Source organism: Nycticebus coucang, chromosome 1 (assembly GCF_027406575.1).
Source record: "Nycticebus coucang isolate mNycCou1 chromosome 1, mNycCou1.pri, whole genome shotgun sequence".
NCBI lineage: Eukaryota > Metazoa > Chordata > Mammalia > Primates > Lorisidae > Nycticebus > Nycticebus coucang.
The window spans coordinates 25,015,751-25,035,762 of record NC_069780.1 but is presented as its reverse complement, the minus strand read 5'-3'; the positions used below and the strand labels follow the sequence as shown (position 1 = coordinate 25,035,762).

Genomic DNA, 20,012 nt, shown 5'->3' with positions numbered 1-20,012 from the left:
AGTGTATGTATGCGTGTGTGTCTGTGTGTTTTGAGTGACATCTTGAGACCTGACTCTACTCTGAATTTCTCTAAAACAAGAACCTTAAAATTTCAGAAAATGAGTCCAATTTGTAAATGGATCTTCACTGTCATAAAGCAATGGATACATGTTGAGCCTTTATAGATTTCAAAGAGAGTTCTGGAAAGTTTATTTTAAATAACTCATTCATAGTGCATTACAACACTAGGATATAGGTGCTGTTCTTGCTTCCCTTTTGACAGCTAAGAAAACTGAGGTCATGTAGGGTAAAGTGAATTGTCCCAGCTCCAGCAACTAATTTCTAGAGAGGCTCAAAATTCAACTCTAGTAATTTAGCTCCAGTCCCTTAACATCTGCAGTAGCAATACCCATCATTCTTTCCAATGTATGGGGGAAAGAACTTGAGAATATCAAGGTATGGAACCACATATAGAGAAGAGAAGAAAAGATAGGCATCATTCTCTTTTAGCTATGGAATCTTGTTTTAAATGGTTTATTTACCCTCATGGGTAAAGTATAAGGTGTTGTGGATGTTGAATAGATTTCCTTGCATCAGAAATAATTATATCTTTATAGAAGCATAAAGTCTAGAAGAAAAGCAAAGAATTTTACTCAAAATCATTAATGACCTGCACTCTTAAGACTAACTAAAGCAATTTCCAAAACTTTTTAACCCTAGTTACATTATAGAAGCTTTGGTATCAGGACTGTTTGAAATCTTGGGAAAACATCATGCAGGATCTTCTAGCTTATCTTACCTTTCTTGGAGGAAGACCAGAACCACCTGGAATTCTGTCAAATCTCACATCTTCTCAAAAAGTTTTTTTTATCTTCTCATGCTTCTTGAAAATTTGGACTTATTTAAACGTTAATTTAAGGCAATCGTTCTTAACTTAATTGTCTTTCTATACCCTTTTCAATATTATTATCACTAATAGATTTATATCCTTACAGATTGCCATAATTTCATTGCACTGCTCATTTACGTGCAAATATTTATAATAATGCACTTACTGGAATTAAAGATATATACCAGCTATCTGGGGAATCTCTTCCTGAGCAAATTTATGCCTACTCCTCCTTTGGAATGGACAAGAAATTCTGTTATCCATGGCTGACCAGGTTAGATGTTGAATCTCTGACTGAGAACAATTCATAAGCTGATTTATTATTTATTTTATATAGGCTTGCTCATAAAGACGACAAAGGTTAATTGATTATTTCTCAGGAAGGTGGAATATGAAAAACTAAGGAATTATGCTATTTGGTGACAGATACCAGCTTCACAAAATAATATGATATAAGGCAAATATAGGACGTGTCTTACGGTGGCACAGTAAAGTATAAGAGAATATCAGGATAAAAAGCATGCAGAAAGAAATGATAGGGAAGAGGCCAAATGGCTCTGAGATGTGGAAAAGATCACTAAGATGTCTTATCTTCTAGGACCCATTCCCAAGTCACTTGAAAATTGTATATTCACTGTTTCAATATCTATGTTGAGATCTTTGTATTTTTTTACCCTATCCAGTTTATGTGAGGTAGTTTGGAAGGATTACTGTTGCTAGCAAACAAAGCTTCGAGTAGATCTACAAAACTTCACTTGATGACATTTCCCCCTTTTCAAATATTTGTCTTCATTTTTGTTTAGTTTCAAAATATTACATGACTATAATGAAATAATTCAAAGATTCATGTGTGTTCAAAAAAATGAGGTATTCAAAGGTATTAAAAAGGTAATAATGACCAACAGCCTTTATATGGTCAACATTTTTCATACTCAAACAAATAAACACTTGGTTTTCTCATTCAATAATGCATTATAGATATCATTTAGGTCACAAGTTATACATTTAAATCAGTATATTAATATCAGAATAATATCCCAAGTAATGATTATTCACAATATGTTCAACATTTTCCTTGAAATTAATGGAAAGAAATGAATAAATGAGAAGAAATTAAAATTATATATCAAAAGCAGGCTTTTGGAAAGTACAGTGGGAAACCACCTCATAGCAGCCCTGATTACAGTGAAGGCTAGAATAATAATTAACTAGAAATTGACAAAAGATAGTATCAAAGTGCAAAGTGATTATAAAAATATTCGTTGTAAAAAATTTTTAAAATCACAAGGGAATTGATGACATTACAGAGAAGTATTGGATTAAAATCTACTTGTGTGAAGAAACAGAACACATCAAAAACCATAAAAGGATGAAGAAAAAACTTTAAAAATCTGTTGTGAGTGAAATCTTAAAACCTGATTCTACTCTTTGAATTTCTTTAGAACAAGAACCTTAGAATTTCAGATATGGGTCAGGAGAATGTCAAATTAAAATTGGAAGATTCCATGTGACTTTAGAGTGCAGGTCAATGTAACATTTAACAAACCGATTATTCCTTTGTCATTTAAGTTAGTTCAAATTAATAAAATCTGAAAATTTACAATACATTTTATAAATTTACAATACATAACCTCAATACCATCACTTGATTCAACAGGAAAAACTACTAATAATATGTAGTAGATGGGGAAATAATCTAAGGTGAATATTGAAAGTTCAGATTTTGTTGTTAGTCTTCATATCCTCTCTGTCCTGAAGAAAAATAGATCAGTATGAGCAGTGTATTCTCAGCTATTTTGATTTCATGTGATGCCATGGTTTTAGCAATTTAACATAAATTTCAAAGGCAACCGTATCTTATGGAGCTACAATGTGAACACACACATTTTAATTACTTCTGCACAAAGGGATCGTTTCAAATAGCACAAAAAGTTAAAGCTTTTCTTTTCTTTTTACTATTTTTCCCCATTAGAATCCTTGGATGAATCTTCTTAATGTATGATACAGTTGCAAACTCAGGGACTTAAGATTCTTTTTTGTTGTTGTTTTTACATATACATGTGTTTATTAGGTTTCCATTTTTTTGCCTTCACAAAATTAAAAAGGCTTAAAATTTAATAACAATAACAATGTTTAAGATAAGGACTAGAAACAAAAACCTCATAACGAATGAACATAAATACATTCAGAAAAAGAATCAGACAATTGCTACATTGAAATATTAAGCAATAATAATAATAATGCAAAGAAAGTAACATTCACATTTAATCAAATAAGAGTATGTCTATTATAGAATGCTTTAACTCTGATATTCAGTATGGAGTCAACAGTTAACTTCTTATTATTTTTATTTATTTTATCCCTTTTCTTAGGGACTAATTATTTTTATTCTCAGGTACTTATTATTTTTATTATTCTTATCACTTTTCTCAAGGACTTAAGATTCTTATGTCAAATTTTATGGAAAATGCACATAAATTTTCTTATATAAAATAGTGACTGCTAGATAAAGAATAAGACTCAAAAAAATAGAGAATGATAAGAAACGAAGGTGACACAATTTGAAGCTGCAGAAGGACCAGGATAGATATTAAATTATCAGCCCACACTTGTGGAGAAAGACAACTTTGGGACCGCACTGCATATTCATTATTTTGCGGTAATTGTTTTACAGGTGATTATGCTTTAGATAACTATTTAGTGAACTTTCTACTGCTATTCCTTATTATCAATTATTTCTTAATTGAGAGTTCAGTATCTATGTAATCATACAGTGACATTTTATCATAATCTTCTATAGAAGCTGACATCAGTTAGATCAGTGGTTCTCAACCTTCCTAATGCCGCAACCCTTTAATACAGTCCCTCATGTTGTGGTGACCCCCAACCATACTTCATGAAGTAGCAATGAAAATAATTTTATGGTTGGGGGTCACCACAACATGAGGAACTATATTAAAGTTCAGCATTAGGAAGGTTGAGAACCACTGAGTCAGATGCTCAGCATGGGTTTAACACAGCTAAAGACCCTTCCTTCGTCAGTTCTCCTGAAGTATTATGTCAGCCATTGTTTTGATTTTCCTCAGGCTCTCTTTTTTATGTTAGCATTTATTGATGCATTTTATTCCATTTAATGTACTTAGTTGATATTATTGCAGAAAACCCTGGGATTTTTGTTTGTTGGTTTGGCACATTTTAATATTTAGAAGAGATGAGGAGAAATTACTTACATTATTCACTGTTCATTGTTTTCTTTGTGGTTTATTGGGTTTTGTGTTAGAAAACATATTTAAGTTATAAAATTAATATTGACTGTGTTCTATATCCCATAGCCATTTGCATAATATAAAATGCTAAACAAGTTGTAAAATCAACAAGTTAAGAATGATACCTTTAATATTGTTCAAATGATTAAAGTAAGATCAGCTTTTACCTTATGATAACATGTATAATTCCGCCAGTAAATGTGATTTAAATAAAATTCATAATCTTCATTCTGCCAGAGACACTGAGTATTAAAACTCTAAAGCTAATAAGCTCTGGAGTCATATTGATTATGTCTAATGAGTCTCTTAAATTAATGGGTCACCTGCTGGCTCAGGAGTTAGTGCAGACCTCTAAGTGGGTAAAAATGAGTGGTTTTAAGTTGATTTATAGCTCCTGAAATCAATGATGAAAACAATAATGGTAACAGAGCTTTCAGCCAAACGATTTAACAAATATAATCAAGTATTCAAATTATGAACATTTCTAAAATGACTGGTTTCTACATCATCTAGTGTTTGCCTGGATTTGCTAATAGTTATCTATATCAAAGATTTATTTTTGACTTCTTCTTTTCTGTTCATTTCATAATAAGTAAAGTGTCAATATGCTAACATTTAAATATAAGATAATTTAACTGATTCAAAAGTGTGTGCACAATTGGCTCATTTTAAGGATTTTACACAGTGATAACTCCAACACCAATAATAAAAACATTACTTATAGGATTCCCTCATGTTTTAAATACTTAGTGCAAGTCACTGTTCAAAGAAATTGGATAGTGTGCCAAATCAGACAGGAAGGTGAAGAAGAATAGAATTCAACAACTGCACAGGCCAGATACTTTCAGATAGTTATAAGTGCTGTAAAAAATTTTATTTGGATAGCTATAAATTTTTTCAAATCATTTTAATGCATTTTAATATTCACCATAATGCTAAGTGAGCAATATTATAATTTGCCCCTGGAATTGTAGGGTTCAAAGGAGCTTGAAAGCTGACCAAAGGAGTGGGGAAAAAAAGAGAGAAAATGGCTTGGTGCCCGTAGCACAGTGGTTACAGCGCCAGCCACATACAGTGAGGGTGGGTGGCAGGTTCTAACCAGGCCCGAGCCAACTAAACAACTGCAACAAAAAAAAAATACCCAGGCATTGTAGTGGGTGCCTATAGTCCCAGCTACTTGGGAGGCTGAGGCAAGAGAATTGCTTAAGCCCAAGAGTTGCAGGTTGCTGTGCGCTGTGACACTACCACACTCTACTAAGTGTGACATAGTGAGACTCTGTCTTCAAAAAAAAGAGAGAGAAAAGATTAAATATTAACTTTAAACTGTAGAATGGAAAAGGTCAATTGGATCATATAAAAACTCAACTCACTTTCTAAAACCAATATTCATGTGTTCCAAATAAGCTAAGTAGAAGCATCTATAACAGAAAAAAGTTTTAATAACATGTATGTGTGTGTTTATATATATATATATAATTTATATATATATATATAATTTAAGTAATTCTCTTCTATTCCTTACACTTTGAATCTAAACACATAAGCCATGATATTTGTTAGTTTTAATCTAAATAATTTTCTGAACTTCATACAAAATATACAACTTCATAACAAAATATATTGACATCTTTATTTTTAACACGCTTAAGTTTTATCTCAAGAAATTAACTTTCTACTGTAATTTTGCTATTCTTAATAATAAAGTTTAAGGGTCCCTTAATAAAGTCTAACCCACATGAATTACCCCAATTTATACAAATATGTACTTGAGTTAAATGACATCTAGATATTTCAAAGCAATTAATCATCCCTCAAGGAAACTTTTTTAAAAATTTGTGATGAAAAGGTTACTAGCTTTCTGTCAAATACCAATAAATATTCATTAATTTTATGAGTTCAGATTATTGAGAGCATTTGCAACTCTTCATTAAAATGTGTGTCTCTGTGAGATCTTCCAACATGTTCTTTCTTTTTTGAGAGGGGGGCTGTCAAGTTTTTATTGGAGGCCATGAGGGAGGGGGAGCCTCTTCCCTGTGGGTGGAGGTGCTCACCATTTCTTCAGCCACCCCAAGCTTGGGCCCTGGGGGTCCTGGGGTGGGCTGGGCACATCTGGCGTGTTCCCATCATCTCGGACAGGCGCTGGGTAGTTGTAGGGTGTAGCCTTGTTGATCGTGCTAGAGTGCTTGGTGTAGGGGCTGAGCACCGGCATGATTACAGCGACACCCCCGACCGTGAAGGACGCGGCCAGCCCTGGCTCGTTGGCCAGGCCTTCGTGAGGAAGGCGACGAGTCTGTGGCCATCTTGGTCTTGGCCCGAACACGTTCTTTTCTGTGGGAGTATTCTGAACAAGAGTAAAGTTGTTGGCACTGCATATATTATATGGCAAATGTGTAATTCTTTTTATGCATCCTGAAATTCTGAAATATTACTTAAAAAAACACAACAGTACAGTATCGTATACCACAATTTATACACACAAACACACAGAGTTTCCTTTTGAATGTCAAAAGTTATCATGGATTCCCTATCTGATAATAGTTGAGCTTTTATAGCACTTTTATACACTCAGTCTTCAGACCTTAAATACTGGAACATGGATTCATGGATTCTGTAAGAACCCAAAATACATAGCACTCTCCTCCACTCCCGAGGATCCAGAGCCCTGAAGCTCTGTTATGATGGAAAGACTTGTGGGCAGACAATTCAAGCGTGAAAATTTATCTCTATCACTAACAGAACATTATGTTCTCGACACTATTTTCACTTCTCTTAGCTTTTTTACTTCAGCTTGCTCATCTGTAAAACTGCAGTGTAATTCAAGAAGGATGCTGAGACAATTCAATGAGGAAGGAATGGCCTTTTCAAAAAACGATCTAGGAGAAATGGATATCCACAGGTGAAAGGATAAAGTTGGACTCACACTTCACATCATATAAAAAGTTAATTCACTCATCAGCCTTCTCCAAGGGCTCATGCCTGTTGAGTGCCCCAGCATCGCCTGAAAATAGTCCAGCAAGCACACATCCCTCCCCAGTGAAACTCTGCTAATTTTGGGGGCCTGCAAGGTGAGTTGATGGAGCTTCATATGGAATCCTCCTCTTTGTGACCAGTTTGTGTTGATAAAGCAAAGAACAGAGATGCTGGTGAGAAGACACAGATGCTAGGGAGGCCCAGAAGAGAAAGCTCAACTCAGTGTGACTATATAGCACACACCTTGTGTCACATGGAACACAAATCAAACAGTTCTGTTAAGGAATAATTTCTTATCGGTTAGATTAGAATGTGTCAGAGGTTTCCTAACATGTCTTGGGAACACTAACTTGGGTGTTCTGTGACACCTCAGAAATAAAAGAAAATAATAATTCAGAACATTCATAGATTTAAATGTGAGAACTAAAACTATAAAACTCTTAGAAGAAAACACAGGGGTACATCTTAGTGACCCTAATTTGATTTGTTAGATACAAAACAAAAAGCACAAACAACAAAAGAAGAAAAAATAAATTGAATCCCATTAAAATGGAAAATTTTGTGCTTCTAAGGATATTATCAATTCAGTAAAGACCAATAGGGGGAAAATTTGGGCAAGTCACACATATGATGTGAGGCACTTGTTTTCTGAATATATAAATGACATTTATAACTTAAGAAAAAAAAAAAAGTAGCCTAAGAATTTGAATTGACTTTCCTCCGAAGAAGATAAAGAAAATGGCCAAGAAGTACATGCAAAGGAAAGGTTATTTATTTGTGAAATGCAAATCAGAACAATAATGAAATATTGCTTCACACCTACTAGGATGGCTACAATAAAAAAGACATATTAACAAATGTTGATGAAGTTGTAGAGAAGTTGAAACTCACGGACGTTACTGGTGGGCCTGTGAAGTGGTGCTGTCACTATGACAAACATTTTGGCAGTCATCAAAAATTTAAACAGGGAGTTGTCATATCACCCGACAATTTTATTCCTACATGTATATCAAGAAAACTGAAGATTTATGTTCACACAAAAACTTGTGCACGACGTTAATATCAGCATTATTAATCCATAAAATGGAACATTATTCCACCATAAAGTATAAGGAACAAAACATTGTTACATACTGTCCATGGATGAACAAAGAAAACATTATGCCAAACATACAGAAATATATATTGTATAATTACATTAATATCAAATGGCCAGAGTAGGTAAAACATAAGTTAATGGTTGTCAAGGACTGGACAAGGCAGAAGGAGAAGTGATTGCTATTAGGTATTGGATTTCTTTTGGGGATGATGATAGTTTTCTAAAGTGGTGGACAAGGTATATCAAAAAATGATCATTTGTGTACTTTGAAGGATGGATTTTATGATATATGAATTAGATTTCAATAAAGCTGTTTTGTTATTCACTGGAATGTGACACCCCCTAGGAATGTTTTTTACATATTAAAGAACATATATTTATAAAATACCTACTATATCATGTTTGGTAGCCAGAAACTATTCAGTACATGGGTTTTTCTTTTAATTTTCTAAAAAATTAAAAAAAATTAAATTGTATCACTATGTTAATAATATTTCAGATTTGATGCTATCAAATGTATCTGACTTTTAGGAAAGGGTACAAATTAGCTGAAAGAAAAGGACAGTGCCTGTTTCTATTTTATTGTCTTTTTCGTTATTTATGGCCTGAATAAAAGAAAATTAAGGAGATGCTGATTGATATGCTGTACCATATTACATAAAGTTTTCTTTTTCACCAATCATTTTGATTTCAGAGATTCATGAAAGCACACTGAATGAAACTTAAAAATAACTACTTGAGATAGTACTATATAAAAATTTTTGTTCAAATTTTCTTTAAATTTGGTCTTCTAGGAAATACATTCCTTTTTACAACCTACAAAAATACTGAAATGTGGTATTTGCTCATCCATCATAAAGAATGTAAAAATCCCCTGTGTGTGTGATTGGTAACTACAGCTAAGCCTGTATTTAAAAAAAAACCTTGAGGATGAGATATAAATTCTATTCTTTTTCATAGTTCTAGCTTAATCCAAACCTAATGTTCATTCAAATGTCTGTTACTCAGTATAGTTATCCCAAATATTTTAACGTTAAGTTCCAGGTATAAACACTTTGTTTCACCTGGGTTTTCTCTTCTCTTTTGGCTTACCAAAAATCTCTTGTCTTCTCATTGTGAGGAAAAATGAAACATTTCTGTGTTAGATGTTAGAATATTTCTAGTTCCTATAATTCCAGTTTTCTCCTGGGCTCATGGCATCTTCCTATCTGGGAGTTAAAAGCACCTACACTACTTGCTTTGGAAAATAAAATATGACCACAAAGAGGATCTGTGACTTCCAGGCAGGAGCCATCGAGGGACCACATGTGCTCCCTTTTCTCTGCACAGTGGCTGGGCACACAGCAGACAGAGGAAGCTCCATCCACTTGGGCCCCATTGTGTGGAAAACTCAAGATGAATTTATACACCGGAATGAGATATATTCCTTGTTGGTGGTTTTTATTTGTTTAAATCCATTGGTATTCATGATTGCTACCACAGGATATCCTACTCTTTCTGTTTTAAAAAGCCTAAGTTAGTAGTAGTAGTAGTAGTATTTTAATTAAAATTTAAATGTTGGGTCACATAAAACATTCAACACCAACATACACACTCTTACATATATTCACATACATTTTGCATTATTTAGAAGGTTTAGAGGTAAGATTAACTTACAGTCTCAACTTGAAGAAGCATGTTGAGACTCAAAGTTAACAGTACCTTACTAGTGTGATATGATGTTCTTTGTAGACTGTGTTTATGGTGAAATGTGTTATTCAGTATGCAAACATCTGTTCACTGCTCAGAATACAAATTTCTTCACACATTTGTTTCATGACACCTAAAGCTAGCATATCAAACTGAAAAATAATGGTGGTTATTTTAAATTAAATAAAACTTAACTGTTAATAAATGTTATTTTCTCTACAAGATAATGTGATTTTTCAATCTAGATAACAACCAGAGTCTCTTGATTTTATTCCCTTTACACATACCATATCAATCAGATGAACAATCAGATATCATCTCTATCACAATTTAACTAAATGAACATCTCACTATCTCCCTCATCTTCCTAGTCTTATTTCCAATTTTTTCCCCAAAGTTAGACATTCATTACAGCTCTAGCTTAATGTAAACATAAATCTCTGTTGACTGCAAGATCAATTTAACTCTTTCTCCTGGTGTCACTACACATGACTCCATTATGTGTCTTCAACTGCATTTCCGGGCTTATCTATTAAAGGTTCCCTCAAAGCCTATTGACCTAAAGTACTTAGCACCTACAAATATGGCTGACTCACTTGCACTGTTTCCTCCTTCAAATCCATTTTGCTGAATGTTATCCAAGTAAGTCTTTATTATTTATACAGTAAATTATGTGTATATTTTTAAAAGTTATATGAGCATGGAAGTATTTTAAATGTTGCATCTTTTCTTTTTCCTTCTTACTCATCCATTCTCCAAAAGAGTACTACTCTTTACTGTATCATTTTTTTAAACCTTCTGCTGTTTATAACCAGTAGCCTCTTTCTACTGTAGGGTTTAATGCAACTTAAAATAAGTTCTTCACTGTATTTTAGTTTTTCTTTCGTGACATGTTTACATCTAACTTCATATTCATTTGCCTATCTCTATTTATTTTGTTTAAAATAAAAAGTGCACATGTTATAGTGAAACAGTACAAAAATGGTATAGGATGCTAATAATCTCTTTTACCCTCTATCGACACCCCTGTGGTGTAATCAATCTTAACAGATTGCTGTATTTCTTTGCCCATTTTTCTCTAGTCATACAGTCCTATGAAACATATGTGCATATCCATAGGAGTAGCAGACATTGTTAGTCACTCATCCAATACTCATTTTTCTTTTCTACCTTACAAATAGAAACTTTTTTTTTTTATTAGGAGGAGGGTTTGTCAGTGTGCCCTATTAAAATATTTATCACAGTCTTCCTTTCAGATAGGAGTGCAATGAAACACAGCTCTTGGGAGTGAGAAGGATGAAGCTGTCACTGGGTAGGCTTTTGGAAAAGTTTTTAAAACAAGACATGCCCAGATGTCTCCTGCTAAGCCTTTTGCACCTTTTCTTTTCTGTCAGTCTGAAACACGTCTGTAAGAAGTGGGATGGGAAGGGCCATGTGCATCTGGGGCTAGTGGAATGAAAAGCAGAGCAAGGCTTGGCCGCTGATGACCTCCAGAAGCCACTGCACCAGTCCTGTGCTGCTTAATCTGCAGATTCCTATTTTGTAAAAAAAGAATAACAATATCTAGACTTTTGTCGCTTAGCAGTAAATTTAAGGTCTTCTCCCAGGTCAACAACTCTGTCCCTGATATGTTATTTGTAAGAACTTTATAATCATCAATAATATTAATGCATTATAATATCTTTTGTCTATTTTCCAACGGCAAGACTGTTAGGTTGCGTCCAGGTTTTTACCTACAAACTATCCTGCAGTGCACAACCACAAGGTATGTTCTTGACAGTGGCACTTTGTGATCATTATGACATAGTCCCCAAACTGGGTTTACTCAACGACTATGTATATTTTAAAGTAAAAAAAAAAAAAAAAAAATTTCTGATTAACTCTCCAAAGATACATAAAAATTCATACTGCTACCAGAAAATGTCTGAATTTCAGTTCCCCCAATGCATATTACCCTCGGGTATTGTTAGTATCACAACAATTATTAATTTTTAAAATTAAATTTAATCAAGAGGTCAAAAAATCATGTATCACCATTATTAGTTATTTATTAGTCCTATGGATTTCCCATCCTATGAATCAGTTACTATATCCTTTAAAGACAGGTAACTTTTCTTTATTTCTCTTTTTTAATTATTTTTTCAATCTCTGAATGTTAGAAATGTTACATTGAACATAGGTTGCAAATATTCTTTTCTAGTGTATTGTTTGTTTATCTTTTGATTTTCTTTATATAGAGTTTGCAATTCAAATATAAATTAGATCTTTAAATAATGTACCTGTGTGTGAGCACACACACAGGTACATTATTTATCATCCTTAGTTAACATGGATTTATCTCTGCCTTCAAAAATAATACCTACTTCCCTATTCTCTTAGTAAATCCACTTACCAAATTTAATTTTAAATAATGTGCTTCCATACCTATTTTTTAGTTTATCAGCTACAATAATCATCCATTGACTATACGCCATTAACATTTCTTTCTTTTAAAAAGCACATTTTGCATTATTCTCTCTTTTCTTCCCATAACTTCCTAAATTGTTGTTAGGTATATCATTTTTACAGATTCTAGGTTTATGTCATTGTCACAAGGCCACCACGATAGCCACATAGGGACACAATTACCTTGGCACTACCTGGCATTATGCAGAGTGTGGCAGCTTTACAATTATAATTTTATGTTATATCATATTTACAATTATAAAGAGTAACTCATGCTTCTTTCAGTATGCTTTTACTGCAAAGGCTAAAAACAGAAAAAGGTAGCTTGCACAGTATAAATGGATTTTGTGCAGTCTTCCCTGAGGCACTTTCTACCCAGAGAAACTTACTCTGATCCTATGTGGCAATAAAGTGGCCACTTGAGAGGCATGAGTATTGAGGAAATGCTTTAGGCCACAGCATGATACACTTAGCTATAGAGCCTCATCTGAGATTTTCACTGCTTTCTATAATAAACAATTTTTTTTGGTTGTTGTTTATTTATTTATTTGTCCTTGTTGCTAACAATTGTCTATTGAAAGCTTCCAACCTTCCAACACTTGAATCCACCTTTGGAAAACTTGTCTGTTAGACTCTTCTATTATCAGAAACTTGTGATAATTTCTAGTACTTGAGGGTGGCTTGGGTAAAGTTTTCTTCAAATTGGTTGGTTATTCAAATATTGAGATAGTATGTGCAGAATTGTTAATTATCACAAGAGCATCAAATATTCTTTCTTTAATGCAGGATGAATATCTGTCTAATACAGAAGTATAAAACACACCATGGTTTATTCGTTAAAGCTGTCAGTTTTATCTACAACTTCTGGGTTGAACAAAAATGAATCACACATTAGGAAATAGAATCTTGGCTGATATTCCTTTACAATTTCCTTGATTTAAGGATATCGTGCTTTGTATCTAGCAATTTGTTTCCATTACCATTTATTTAATGAGAAAAATGGTATCTTTGCTGTGTAAGATTTTTAAAAGAATGTTATCGTAGGGTGGACAATTTAAAGTTGAAGATCTGTTTGATGCTGAAGATATTAGTTAACTCTGCAGTTTTCTCTCTTCTATGACAAATTTAAGTAGAGAAATGAATACTCAGTTGTGTTCAATAATTATAATTTCTTAAATTAGTCTATTCATTTCTATTTACTTCTAATTTCCCATCCCTTGTCCTTATGAATGGGCTTACGTAAAGAATAATGTAAATTGTACGTTTTTCATGTAATGATTACATTTATGATAGCATGGGCATTTCGCCTACTACATTCACTTAACATAAGATGTTTTCCTTGAACTAAAGCCTAGTGGAAGTACAATCCAGTCTTTGTAATTAAATAAGTTTTTTTTTTTTTTTAGTGTTCAATGTGTTTTTAATGTAGTAGTGGAGGGTAAATGTAAGCTAACGGTAGCCTTACCCCTCAGAATGAGACCTCGTTCCTCAAGAAGAAAATGTCCTTACATAGCATATAAAGGATGGCTTGCCAGTCTTTACAACTCATAGCTAGAGAATTTCAAATTGATAATGTCAAATGAGGTTAGTAATTCTTATTCTAAATTTAAGTAATACCTTTTTGTTCTTTGTCTTGGTCTTGCTGACATTTGTTTCTGGCATGGTCAGCACATTTTTTCCTTTCTTCTTTAATTTCCCCTTCTTGACTTTTGGCTTCTACTCAGCGGCCTGTTTTTATACTTTCTGCCTTTATCAAATCTACTTTTAACCAATAATAAGATGTGTGAGTATAATGCTGAGTTTTAGCAACTCAAAGAATGCCTTTTATTTTGCTTTTGCACTTGACAAATTGAATTAGAATGGTAGTTTCATTCTAACTGAAGCCAATCAGAAAGAATGCAAAGACCATTATCTGCTCATTTCAAATGGGGACAAGTCAAAAACATCACTAGGCTTCACTTAACACAGTGCTAATTTTGGCAAGTTACTATTTGAGCAACACTACTTATATTTAAGAACAAATATGACTAAAATGTTACTAAATCCTCAGAAAGAAGCAAAAGAAGTATAAGAAAGTACTTCATAAATTGAGAAATTCTCTATCTATTTTATTATTGTTGTTGAGGAGTCTGGGGGGAAATCAATGACAAATATTAGAAAACACGTGTGCATAGAGTGACCACATTTCTTGTTCTGGTAAGATAGTTCAGTACAATGATAATAGATTCAGCTCAAGACTCTGGAATGGGGAAGCATGAAACAGTTCACCCGATAGATGGAAGGGCAGTAAAATGCAGTCCTACAGTTGACTATTGTGCTAGGCAGAATACTAGGATGGTGGTCTTGGAATAAGGTAGACCTATAACTTGCTTCCAGCTGATAAAATATGGCAAAGCAATGATATAGTCAACTCTGTGGTTAGACTGTATGAGGCTCATCTTAGCTGACTTGAGTGTTTTTTCTACTGGCTCAGAAGGGGTTATGTTGCTAATGACCTGTAAGCAGACCATATCACAGGGAACCAAAAGGAAAATGGCCTTTTCCAGCTTTCAGCAAGCAAAAGACATAACAATCAGGCCCTGAATTTGGCCAAAAAGCATATAATCTAGAAAAGGACCCTGTTGTCCATAAAGGAAAGCAGCCCGGTATACACCTAGTTTACCTCCTTGTGAGGACCTGAGCCTCATGCCCCAAACTGAGAGATGATGGATAGATGCTGTTTAAATCTGCTAAATTTGGGGGGAGGAGTTGTTTTTTTTTAATTATTTTTTATTAAATCATAACTTTGTACATTGATGCATTTATGGGGTTCAAGGTACTGCTTCGATATACGATGTGAAATGTTTACATTGAACTAAGTAACACATCCATCACATTTATACTCATTTCCTAATAGTTTTGAAATGTACCACTGCATCATGCACCTCACCTAAAGCTGCTAAATTTTTGGTAGTGTGTTATGCAGCATAGAAATTAATCCATCTACTAGTAAAATGTTTGCCTCCTAATTTAGAGACAGAAGAAGCATTCTTATCAAGAAAAAAATATATATATCAAGAAAAGGCTTAAGTTAGCCTTTTTAAAAAAAAGAACAACCACACACACACTAAGAGAAATATAGAGAGAAATTAGAAAAACATTATAGTGTTATGCAGACTTTTTCTATATATTTAAAGGTTATGGAATCTATTAAAGAGCTGTTTAGTTGCTACTATAATGTAGATAGCAAGCTTTTCTGTTAAAGGGCACCCTATTTGACACACATACACGCACACACAAAAAAAAAACAGAAATAAAAACAATGGAAATGAAAAGTTAAGGAAACCAAACATGAATAGCTTCTTTAAAGAAGCATTTTATTGAGCTTAGACCATATTTTATTTAGGTAGGCAAACTCTTATTATCATCATTATTATTATTATTTTGCTTTAAAACCGTGAAATAAAACTATACACACGTCTAGAATCACTGTAGAATATTTTTGCGTGGATGAGGGGTGGAGAAGTATTTGCTAATTTTCTTTGCTAAGGTACGGAGATGTTTTTACATCAAAATGTTCTGATGAGAATGCTGTAGATTGGATATGCTTATGCCTTGCTTGTATCATTGTAAGATATTTTCAAAAAGAGATTGGTAACGCACATACGTCAAGTGACATAAACAAACCAAGCCTTTGAACCAGTTATTCCACAACTAGGATAACCTAAGGGAAATCTTGAATGTGCAGAACTTTAATATCTTACTCTAGTATAGCCAAAATGTTTTAAGTCTTCTAAAATCTTTAAGTGTGAGGAAGTTATTAACTCTACCAGACATTTAGATGATTTTAAAAATAGTTTATAAAGAGCAGGTGTCTGACATCTCTGAATCTAGCCCCTCGGAGGAAGCTCTGGGTCAATTCAGCGCCTGTCCTGTCCATTCCTTGCTTTGTCCTTGCCTGCAGAGCTATCTCTGTCCCCACGGTGTCCTAGATCTGAGACATAAAATTCATAAGCAGTGGATCAAAATGAGGGAATTCCTCCTCCCCGGATAAGGGGAAAAAGGATGATAATTGTTCTCCTACTATTTCACATCTATTTATACTACTAGATTATTTGAGCAGTTGAGCACTCCAGGAAGACAAAAGTGAATAATTAAATCTAGTAAATTTCCATTTACTGCTTGTTGATCACAAAACACTAGATATAGACTTCAACTGACAAAATCATCTTAAGCATAATAGAAAGAAAATCTATGAAATTTACTATTTTCCTTGAACGTAAAATCAATCATATTTGCTTGCAAATGGCATAGCTCTTTAAATTTTTCTGTCTCTATGACTCTCACACTTATTTAATAGTATTTCATATATTCTAACATTCTTGATGAGTTTTTTTAAATCAAAATGTAAGCACTATAAATTATTGAGAATTTAAGTTATATAATGTATTGGGAGTCTATCATCTGTGGTTACAATAATATTTGTATATAACTTATAGGTTTCTCATATAATTTGAATAAAATACATGCAAACTGTATACAAATTCAAAGCTGGACAATCCCATTTCAGTGTAATTTTCAATTCATTAAAAAGGAAGTATGTGGATTCACTGTATACATTTGAAAATTGTCTGGATGGAAATAACTTGTTGAACTGCATATATGTGCATCCCTCAACTTCAAAAAACTCTTACATCATTTAATATAAACACAAAATACAAACCTTTTTAACTCAAAGTTTTTGAAAATTTATTTTAATGTGTCATTGAGAAGGTGAATGCCATATATGTCCAACTATTTCAAGAAAACATGGAGCTTACTTAAGTATTCAATGTAAGGATAAAAACTCCCTTTACATTGAAAATTTAGACAGAACACCTAACTTGAACTAGTCGATTTATTCTTTCAAAGATGGGAATTAGTATATCTATCAAATGTTTTCTAAATTAGTTTATTGGTTTATTTTATTTATTTATTTTTTTTATTAAATCATAGCTGTGTACATTGATATGATCATGGGGCTCATTCACTAGCTTCACAGACCGTTTGACACATTTTCATCACACTGGTTAGAATAGCCTTCCTGGCATTCTCTCAGTTACTGTGCTAAGACACTTACATTGCACATTTACCAAGTTTCACATATACCCTTGTAAGATGCACCACTGGTGTAATCCCAACAATCCCCTCCCTCTACCCACCTCCCCCCTCTCTCCCCTCTCTTTCCCCCTTCCCTCTAGTCTTAGGTTGTAACTGGCTTATACCTTTCATGTGAAAACCCTAAATTAGTTTCATAGTATGTCTGAGTACATTGGGTACTTTTTCTTCCATTCTTGAGATACTTTACTAAGAAGAATATGTTCCAGCTCCATCCATGTAAACATGAAAGAGGTAAAGTCTCCATCTTTCTTTAAGGCTGCATAATATTCCATGGTGTACATATACCACAACTTATTAATCCATTCGTGGATCGATGGGCACTTGGGCTTTTTTCATGACTGAGCAATTATGAATTGGGCTGCAATAAACATTCTGGTACAAATATCTTTGTTATGATATGATTTTTGGTCTTCTGGGTATATGCCCAGTAGAGGGATTACAGGATTGAATGGCAGATCTATTTTTAGATCTCTAAGTGTTCTCCATATCTCTTTCCAAAAGGAATGTATTAATTTGCATTCCCACCAGCAGTGCAAAAGTGTTCCCTTTTCTCCACATCTGTGCCAACATCTCTGGTCTTAGGATTTTCTGATATAGGCTAGTCTCACTGTAGTTAGATGATATCTCAAAGTAATTTTGATTTGCATTTCTCTGATGATTAAAGATGATGAGCATTTTTTCATATGTCTGAAGGCTGCGCGCCTGTCTTCTTCAGAGAAGTTTCTCTTCAAATCCCTTGCCCAGCCTGCGATGGGATCCCTTGTTCTATTCTTGCTAATGCGTTTGAGTTCTCTATGGATTCTGGTAATTAAACCTTTGTCGGAGATATAACCTGCAAATATCTTCTCCCATTCTGAGGGCTGTTTGCTTGCTTTACTTACTGTGTTCTTGGCTGTGCAGAAGCTTTTTAGCTTGATCGAGTCCCAGTAGTGTATTTTTGAAGCTGCTTCAATTGCCCGGGGGGTCCTCCTCATAAAATACTCGCCCAGACCGATATCTTCAAGGGTTTTCCCTGCACTCTCCTCTAGTATTTTTACAGTTTCATGTCTTAAGTTTAAATATTTAATCCAATGAGAGTCTATCTTAGTTAATGGTGAAAGGTGTGGGTCCAGTTTCAGTCTTCTACAGGTTGCCAGCCAGTTCACCCAGCACCATTTGTTAAATAGGGAATCTTTTCCCCACTGAATGTTTTTAATTGGCTTGTCAAAGATTAAATTATGGTAAGTAGCTGGATTCATCTCTTGGTTCTCTATTCTGTTCCAGACATCTACTTCTCTGTTTTTGTGCCAATACCATGCTGTTTTGATCACTATTGATTTGTAGTATAGTCTGAGGTCTGGTAGCGTGATTCCTCCTGCTTTGTTTTTATATCTGAGTAATGTCTTGGCTATTCGAGTTTTTTCTGATTCCATATAAAACGAAGTATGGTTTATTCAAGATCTTTAAAGTATGACAGTGGAGCTTTAGTAGGGATTGCATTGAAATTATATGTTGCTTTGGGTAGTATGGACATTTTATCAATGTTGATTCTTTCCATCCATGAGCATGGTATGTTTTTCCATTTGTTAATATTTTCAGCTATTTCTTTTCTTAGAGTTTCATAGTTCTCTTTATAGAGATCTTTCACATCCTTTGAAAAAAAAAATTCCCAAATATTTCATCTTCTTTGGCACTACTGCAAATGGGATAGAGTCCTTAACTGTTTTTTCAACTTCACTATTGTTGGTAAATATAAAGGCTACCGATTTATGAATGTTGATTTTGTAACCTGAGACGCTGCTGTATTCCTTGATCACTTCTAAGAGTTTTGTAGTAGAGTCTCTAGTGTTTTCCAGATATACTATCATATCATCTGCAAAGAGCGAAAGTTTGATCTCTTCTGACCCTATATGGATACCCTTGATCGCCTTTTCTTCCCTAATTGCGGTGGCTAAAACTTCCATTACAATGTTAAAAAGCAATGGAGACAATGGGCAGTCTTGTCTGGTTCCTGATCTGCGTGGAAATGATTCCAATTTAACTCCATTCAATATGATATTGGCTGTGGGTTTGCTGTAGATGGTCTCTATCAGTTTAAGAAATGTCTCTTCTATACCGATTTTCTTAAGTGTTCTGATCATGAAGGGATGCTGTATATTATCAAAAGCTTTTTCTGCATCGATTGAGAGAATCATATGGTCTTTGTTTTTTAATTTGTTTATGTGCTCAATTACATTTATAGATTTACATATATTGAACCAGCCTTGAGACCCTGGGATAAAACCGACTTGGTCATGATGTATAATTTGTTTATGTGTTTCTGGATTCTGTTTGTTAGGATCTTGTTGAATATTTTTGCATCTATATTCATTAGTGATATTGGTCTATAATTTTCTTTTCTTGTTGGGTCTTTTCCTGGTTTGGGGATCAAGGTGATGTTTGCTTCATAGAATGTGTTGGATAGTCTTCCTTCTTTTTCTACCTTTTGGAACAGGTTGAGTAATATAGGTACTAATTCCTCTTTAAAGGTTTGATAGAATTCTGACGTGAAACCAT

The 20,012-nt window shown here is 33.8% G+C and overlaps 1 non-coding gene and 1 pseudogene across 1 annotated transcript; one reads left to right on the top strand and one right to left on the bottom strand.

Moving 5' to 3' along the window:
- Positions 1–6,182: 6,182 nt before the first annotated feature.
- Positions 6,183–20,012, bottom strand: part of LOC128590088 (NADH dehydrogenase [ubiquinone] 1 alpha subcomplex subunit 3-like) — a 36,993-nt pseudogene continuing 23,163 nt past the window's right edge.
- LOC128593342 (small nucleolar RNA SNORA49) lies at positions 7,083–7,213 on the top strand. The gene has a single exon (XR_008382331.1). It is a non-coding gene; the product is annotated as a small nucleolar RNA SNORA49 (small nucleolar RNA).